Here is a 9,242-nt window from a genome sequence, read left to right on the forward strand (position 1 = left end):
TACCAGGTCAAGCTCCTAGAGATTAGGACTTCAAGGCTGGAGGGAGCCTGGTAATCTGTTTACTATACCCCAGCGATTCTGATGCCAAGGGATCCTCAACTACAACTTGCCGACACTGAACTATAGGAGCCTAGCCTGCTGCGACCGGATCATGGTCCCCCATTTGGCAGACTTTCTGAAGATTTGGCAAGAACAATTTAAGAACTATGAAAAGAACTTCAACACGCTTTCTTTTGTTTTCAGTAAACAGGCTCATACATGAATTCTCACCTGTTCCTAGTAGCTTTCACATAACTGTCGAAGCTCGCTGTCGAGGAAGAGCTACACAGAGAAAGAAAAAAATCATATACAGCTCAGATTTTGAAAGGGTTGGGGATATGAGAATGAAGGAAATAACGCAAATAAATATGGTACATGTAAACTGATTAGAAGAGAGACAAAGAAACAGAAAACAAACTTTTTTGCTTTCTTTGCCAATGGCAGGCAGCATGGCGAAATTAAGTACAATTGAGGATATTTTCAAGTAGTACAGGTTGATGAAATACCCATTCAAAACTGTCTGAAGCAAAAATAAATGCGTTGCCTCATTACTTGGAAGGCTAATGGGCAAGGATAATTTCAGGCAGTACCTACCTCAGGCTTTAAAGATGTCACTTTGCTCCCTCCCATGGCTCTCTGCTGTGAGTTAGCCCTTATCCAGGGAGCGTGTGTGGCCCTCCGTAGATCCAGGCTTTCTCCAGATGGTCGAAGCAGTGGCAAGTGTTAAATTCTCATACCAGTGAACCTAGTGGAAGAGAGAGACAGTCTGGCTCTCCACCTTTCCCAGTAGACTAGCCAACATGTATCATTGGCTGTGTAATATGAACCAATCACTATGGCCAGGACATAGGATTTACTTATTGGCCTAAAGACCAATGAGATCCTATCACTGGAGTTGAGAGAGGACTCAACTCCATCTGGAAATACATGGGCTGTTGAGGGAGGGCAGTGGTTTTCCAGAGGAAAGTCTGTTTAGCAAAGAGTGTGCAATGTATGTGATCTACTCAGAGACAGAAAACCTTGACTGTCCACTAGCAGCAATGTTCACTGAAAATCGTTTTTCCCGTGGCAGCCAGTGTGCTTTAGAACACATGCAACATCTCTGAGAATTGAAAAAGGAAGAACTATCACGAGATTTTTCCTGCACGAACAGGGTGAGGACTGACGCAGGGAATTATGGGTTGACAATTCACCACTGTAACTTGTTTTGACCTCCCTGAAAAAATGTGGGGTTAATTTAAATTTAACAAGAGATAGAAATTACAAGAACTAAAGGTTTCCTGTTCTTCAAACCCTGGAAAATATAAATTGGCATTTCTGTCTACATTTTGAAACATGAAATGTGCACAGAATAATGAGAAGTGGTTATTGTGTGGAAGAAAAGAAGTTTATAGAATTCCCACATGTTCTCTGCTCCTTCAACCTCCCAACTTCCAGTTTCCAGAAGACAATTCAAAACAATGCATCTTCCTAATTTGTTTTCAATGAATCACTTAAAAAAGTGGCCAAAGCCCAAATCAGCACATTTTTATGGGTTTCTTCATCCATTATAGGTGTCATTTTGGGCCCTCTATCTTCATCTTGTATGCCTTGCTTCTCTTTGGTTTTAAGATTTTTCTTTTGTTGACGAACTCTACAGTTAGGAGTTATTTGCTGAATTCTATTACTTGTTCTAAGAATGATTTAGAGAGACTAAAGATTATGCAATTATTTATACCTGTTAATACATTAGAAAAAAAGATAAAAATAAATTAAAGGGATCTAGTGAAATAAAAATAAGCATCAAGAAAGTAAAATAAAATCAAAGGAGAGGTCAGTCTACAATAGCTGGGCACAGTTTTTACAAGACCATGGATGTGGTTCTCAACTTTCTAGCATCCACCATGAAGAGAGGAGATGTGATTATTTATCCGTTTCGTAAAATACTTGAAAGGTCAAAGCACAACTTTTCTTGGTACTGTGACCCAAAAGAATTTCCTCCCACGGGTCCTTGGCAAGAAGACTCTGTGTGACCCAGTGGACGGGGTCCTTGGTTAGATCAAGAAAATATGTCCTACACTAAATTTCGTAGATTTGTTTCTTACAAGGCACATGCATACAGGTTGATGCCAAAATCTCAAAAAAGAGCCTATTAAAAGAAGTTCTGTGATGCTAAATCGTAGAATCACGGAAGAATGAGCTGAGCCTTCTGACGGTCCGGCTTAGTCCTGGAGAGCGTTTAGGTTACTTAGAGGACAGGATGGACGATATATACATCAGGCAACACCCAGTAAATATTATTTCTCTTCCTGAACTTTCATCAACTTTGAGTAACAGTGAATCTGAGCTTAGCTATATTGTTAAACTCCTTATAAAAGTCCTGGAATATCTTGCTTATTAAACACAGTCCTATGTACATTAAAAGATATTGAGGGCTGGGTGCGTATCTTTTATGAACTTTCAGAAGTCTATTGGAAAGCTAGCTACCTTGAGTCTGTCTCTGTGAGCCAAAATACTCCTTGAAAAATATTTTGGGGGTCATTCTTCTTTCTAGTGATATGAGCTTTTTGACAAACTTAAAAGCAGTTGTTTTATACAATTTACAGGCTTCAAATTCAGCTTACAAATCTTATTCTATTTATAAGTCTAGCAAATTTTATCTGATACCTAAAAGGGATTTTCAAATTCAGTTTGGTTATGTTTACAGATTTAGCTAAAATGTTTAAACTTTCAAACATTTTAAATTGCATTTATAAATTTGACGTTTAATTTTGTTTTAAAGTACATATATTTGAATCGTCCCAACAACAACAAAACTTTTCTAAGCACTTAACACTTATACATCATAAAATTTCCAATACTAAACTAAATTTAATAAGATTTTAGTTTAAAATCAGAAGTCTATCTCAGTTACTTACCTATTTTAAACTGGAGTTGCAAGGTTGCCATTCTATTAGGGCAAATTCTCTTAAACATTAAATCAATATGAAACACTTGATATGACAGAATATTCCTCCTTCTGAAAGCATTAACATCATAATTTTGATTGTTTAAATCTTTATATACTTTTTCTCCAGGCTTAAAAAATTCATATACACTAAAGAAGACAAATATAATCCTGGTTAACTGAAGTTATTTTGGCTAAAAATTCTGGCAAGATGTTTACCTCAAAGCTACACCTCCCACTCAGTTTTCCTCTCAACATATTATAAAAATTTTCAAACACAATGTAAGATTAAAAGCCTTGTCCAGGGAACATTCATATACCTACCAAGATTCCACTATTAACACTTTACTAGACTTGTTTTATCATCCGTTTACCCTTTAGCCATTCCTCTGTCTGTCAATCAACCCATTTTTGCATGCATTTTAAGGTAAATTGTAGACATCAAGGGACTTCCTCTAAGTACTTCAGCAGGTATAACATTAGTTAGAATTCAATATTGGTACACAGCTGCTTCTTTTGATATAACATTTATAATCAATCAAATGCACAAATTTTAAGTGTATAATCACTGAGTTGTGGCACATGATTACAGTTGTATAACCAAAACTATGATTAAGACGTAGAATGTTACCATCTCCCTTGAAAGTTTCCTCATGCCCCTTCCCGGGCAATCCTTGCCCCCACCCACAGAGACAACCACTGGTTGGTCTTTTTCCACCATAGAGTAGTTGCAGCTCTTCTAGAACTTTATATTAGTGGAATTGTCCAGCACGTACTATTTTGTAGAAGGCATCTTTCACGAGGATAATTCTTTTTAGATGCATCCTTATTATTGCACATATCAGTAGTTTGTTTCTTTTTATTGCTGAGCATGCGTATACCATTGTGTATACATATATCAGCTTATCCTTTTACCTGGGGATGGGTCCTGGACCATTTCCAGGTTTGGGCTATTATGAATAACATTGTTGTGAACATTCTTGTATAAGCAAAAATGAAGAGTTCTCGTAATGCAAGGGTATTTATTAGTGTACTCAGAGGGGTCATGGCTTAGTGGAGTGGCTCACTTAGCCCTAAAGGCTGCTCTAGGCCTGACCCAAAAGTTTAAAGTCAATCTAAATGTGTGTAAATAACTTAACAACATGCCAGGACAAAGTCCAGCACTCTAAAAAAATAAGACAAAATCCAGGACTGAAAAATGTAAAAATCCAAAATGTCTAACATTCAACCAAAATTTACTAGGCATGCAATGAAACTGGAAAACATGACCTGTAACCAAGGGGAAAAAGTCAATAAAATGATTTTTTAGAAATCAGAAACTTTGATTCGTTGAAACTCTGATTCTTTGAAACTTTCTTTCAGAAACTTTGTCAGAAATGACAAAGATGATGGAATTAGCAGACAAGCACTTTAAAACAGGTATTATAAGTACTGAAATATTATGAATATCCTCAGGGACGTAAAGAAAGTATGAAAATAATGGGGAGAGAAATGAAGAAATAAAAAAGGCCCAAATGGAACTCCTAGATATAAAAGATACTTATCTTAAAATAGAATATGCTGATTTTATGAAGATCATGATGGAAAATACACTGGGTGGGATTAATTAAACTATGCCTTCCCCCTAAAAGAATTCAGTGAACTTGAAAACACAGTGATAGAAACCAAGTAAAATGAAACACAGAAAGCAAAAAAATGTAAAAAAATTAGCAGAAGCTCAGTGACTTTTGGGGAAATATCAAGCAGTCTAACATGTGTATTTGGATTCCTACTAGAGCAGGGCCACAATAGGCAAAGGAGCAAAAATTTTTGAACAAAGAATTGTCAAAAATATTAAAAATTTTGATGAAAAATGTAAACCTACATATATAAGAATCAAACAAAAACTTAGGTAGAATAAACATAAACATAAGGACTTCCAGCACATAGTACACAATTACTAAAAAACAGTCATAAAGAGAAAAATCATAAAAGCAGCCAGATAAAAAAAAGATGCATTATGTTTAAAGAAACAAAGACAAGAATGACAGCTACATTTTTTCAGAAACAATGCAAGCCCGAAAACAGTCGCGCAACATTTTTAAAGTACAGTCATGCATCACTTAACGATGAGGATGTGCTCTGAGAGATGTGTCATTAGGTGATTTTGTCGTTGTGTGAACATCTTAGAGTGCACTTACACAAACCTAGATGGTATAGCCTACTACACACCCAGGCTACATGGTCTAGCTTATTGCTCCTAGGGTACAAACCTGTACAGCATGCTACAGTGAAATACTGTAGGCGATTGCAACAAAATAACAAGTATTTGTGTATTCAAACATAGGAAAAGTACAGTAAAAATAGAGTTTAAAGATTAAAAAATGGTACACCTGTGTAGGGTACTCATCATGCAGGACTGGAAGTTGCTCTGGGTGAGTCAGTGACCGAGTGGTGAGTGAACGTGAAGGCCCAGGACATTATTGGACACTGCTGTAGACTTTAGAAACACTGTACACTCAGGCGACACTACATATTTTTCTTTCTTCAATAATAAATTAACCTTAGCTTACGGTAACTCTTTTACTTTATAAACTTTAAAATTTTTTCCAACTTTTTGACTCTTTTGTAATAACGCTTAGCTTAAAACACAAACAAATTGTACAGCTGGACAAAAATATTTTCTTTCTTTATATCTTTATTCTTTAAGGTTTTTTCTATTTTAAAATTAAAAAATTTTTTTTTTACTCTTTAAACTTTTTTGTTAAAAACTAAGACGCAAACACACACATTAGCCCAGGCCTACACAGGGTCAGGATCATCAATATCACTATTTTCTACCTCCACATCTTGTCCCACTGAAGGTCTTCAGGGGCAATAACGCATGGAGCTGTCATCTCCTATGACAACAATGCCTTCTTCTGGAATACCTCCTGAAGGACCTGCCTGAGGCTCTTTTTGAAGAGGTGTCATTCTTTTCAGAAATATATCTATGATGATTTGCTTGGCTTGTTTCTTTTTTTTTCATATACATTTGCTTGTAAGCAATTAATGCCCCACAAACATGGCTCCCTATTAAGGAAAATCTCTTGATGATGGGGTCCATGTTTTCAAATTTTTAAGGGGCTTGTGGAGGTCTGCAAAAGCTTCTGCTAAACACTTCACTATGAGTTTTCTTGCAGGTTCTTCTTTTTCTCTTCCTGCAGTTTCCTTTTCTCTCGCCTCTTCTTCAGCCATGTGTTCCTGTTCCAGTTGCAACAACTCCTCATTAATCACTTCCTCGGGCACCGCCTCCAGCAGCTCCTCAGTGTTATCCTCACCCACACCCAGGGTAAAGTTTTTGCCATCTCAATCAGAGCCTTGTTGATTTTTGCAAGCTCTTTCTTTGAAGTAGTGGATGAGTGCTTGATTGTCTTCTTCCAGATGCCATTCATACACTCCTTGGTGACATCACCCCAAATCCAAGAAAGTTTTTTGATGCAGCCATAGATGTTGTAATCCTTCCAGAATTGCATCAATGTCTCCTCAGTTGCAGCAATAGCCTGGGTGAAGGTCCTCCTCAGGTAAGAGGCCTTAAAAGCTGCTATAACTCCTTGATCCATTGGCTGGATCAAAGAGGTGGTGTTCAGAGGGAGAAACACCACTTTGATAGTGGGATGAAGATCATCAATAAAAGAAGGATATCTAGGAACATTATCAACAATAAGCAAAATCTTGAAACATACGTTGTTTTCCAAATAACACTTCTCCAATTTGCTGGCACAGCAACTCAGAAGGGCATCCTGGAAAAGGAGCTGGGTCATCCATGACTTCTCATTGCTCCTGTAGTACATTGGCAGTGTGCATTTATTGATCTGCTTGCAGGCCCTGGAGTTGTCACTGTGCCAGATCACAAAGGGTTTCAGTTTGTAGCCTGCAACATTGCCCCCAAGCAAGACTCTTGTCCTGTCCTTAAAAGCCTTGAGGGGCCGGCCCCGCGGCCGAGTGGTTAAGTTTGCGCACTCTGCTGCGGCGGCCCAGGGTTTCGCTGGTTCGTATCCTGGGCGTGGACATGGTACTGCTCGGCAGGCCACATTGAGGTGGCATCCCACATGCCACAACTAGAAGGACCCACAACTAAGATATACAACTATGTACAGGGGAGATTTGGGGAGATAAAGCAGAAAAAAAAAATAAAAGGTACTATTGATTGAATACTTAAAGGATTCTTTAAAAAAAAAAAAAAAGCCTTGAAACCTGGCATTGACTTGACCTCCTTATGGATGAATGTCCTTTCAAGCATCCGTTTCCAGAATAGGGAAGTCTCATCCATATTGAATATTTGCTCTGGCAAATAATTTTCCTTCACAATCAGCTTATCTAGAGTTTCCAAAAATTCTCCAGCTGCCTTCGCATCAGCACTCAGAGACTCACCACTCACTTTCACATTATGTAAGAAGAATGATTCTTGAATCATTTAAACCACCCAGAGCCAGCAATCAACTCAACATTCCTGTCAGGCCCAGCCTTTTCTTTCAACATCACAAACGGACTTTTTCCTTTGGCCATGATTGTCGTGGTGCTGAGAGCAATACACTTCTGTGTCTGGTCTTCAATCCAGGTCATTACTAGTTTCTCCATGTCTGATATGGGCCCTTCGCAAATTTTTGTTAGTCTCATTGCCTTCAATGAAGCAGATCCTTTAACAGCTTCCATCACTTTGTTCTTGTTCTGCAGGATTGTAGCTATGGTGGAATGGAACATGCCTGACTCAAGAGCCATCACTGATTTTCCACCTTTGTGGTCCTTTCCACTTCATAGTCCTTCATCACGTTTAATTTTGTTTCCAGGTCGATCTCTCAACGTGACCTCTTACTGGCAATCTTTGGGGCTATGATGAAAAAAACAACGCAGGATTAAATCAAGCACAAGAAAAAATGATGCAATCAAGAGACCTGGTAAACGCAAGATGTGTGAGACTGTGCCGGCATAATATGACATACTGTTTTACAGTAAACTTCTTTCTTAGTAAGTAGAAAGCGTATGCTCTAAAATAATGATAAAAAGTATAGTAAATACATAAACCAGTAACATGCTCATTTATAATCATTATCAAGTATTACATACTGTACATAATCTACATGCTGTGTACTTTTATATGACTGGCAGCACGGTAGGTTGGTTTACACCAGCATCACCACAAACACGTGAGTCAAGCACTACACTACAACATTACAATGGCTTTGATCACTAGGTGAGAGGAATTTTTTAGCTCCATTTTAACCTTATGGGACCACCGTTGTATATTTGGTCCATCATTGACCGAAATGTTGTTATGTGGTACATGACTGTACTAAAAAACAAACCCAAAACCTATCAAACTCAGAATTTATAACCAGTGAGAAGCAACCTGAGAAGGTACTGCCTCCAACAAGCACCCCACTTGTAAATCAGAGGTGTCATGCCAACAGAAGTGTGCCACTGCGTCTGCTTCTAGCTCCAGAACAGAGGTTCTGCTTGGGGGAGAGGCAGGCCACAGGAACAGACGGCTCTGCGGCTCTCTGTGAGGTGACTGACTTTACCCGGAACTGAACATGGGAGGTTCAAACCTAAGAGCACTGTTGAAATCGGTAGAGATTTTGGTGGTAAACAGTTAAGAAGAAGGTGGCAGCCCCATGATAGCAACAACCTAAACCATAGACCAGCTAGAAGTTTAACAGAGAGAACTAGGGAAAGAAAGCTAAGAAGAGCCCTCCTGGAGTCAGAACAAGCCTCTGTGCCCCAGCCTCAAAGACTACTCCCGAAAAGGGGCCTCAATCAGAAATCTATGACCCAGGACGTTGTAGAAAACAACAGAGCAATCAGCCAGAAATTAGTGGAGGCCAACTGCTGGTGTGATGTCAACAGAGGCAGACACACCAAAAGCTTGACAGAAAGGTCAAGAAAAAGAGATATTCAGAAAGAGAGGCTTGCCCAAACCACTGTCATCCCAGGGGGGCCGGATACACGCCCAAGGCTGTGTCCTCTCAGAAATAGCAGGGGCTGCACTGAAAGAGAAATACACTTCAGAAACAGCCCAGTCCAATCACTAAACAAATAAAGAAACAAAACAACAACAGCCCTGAGGAAGAGATGGTATCCAGAGTTGCAACAATATAGTGTCTAAAATACCCAGTTTTCAACAAAAAATTAGAAGACATGCAAAGAAACCGGAAAAGTATGACACACATACAGAGGGAAAAAAGCAGGAAACAAAAGCTGCCTTTGAGAAGGCCCAGATGTCAAACACTTCAAAGCACATATTATAATATGTTCAAAG

Source organism: Equus quagga, chromosome 15 (genome assembly GCF_021613505.1).
Source record: "Equus quagga isolate Etosha38 chromosome 15, UCLA_HA_Equagga_1.0, whole genome shotgun sequence".
Classification (NCBI taxonomy): domain Eukaryota; kingdom Metazoa; phylum Chordata; class Mammalia; order Perissodactyla; family Equidae; genus Equus; species Equus quagga.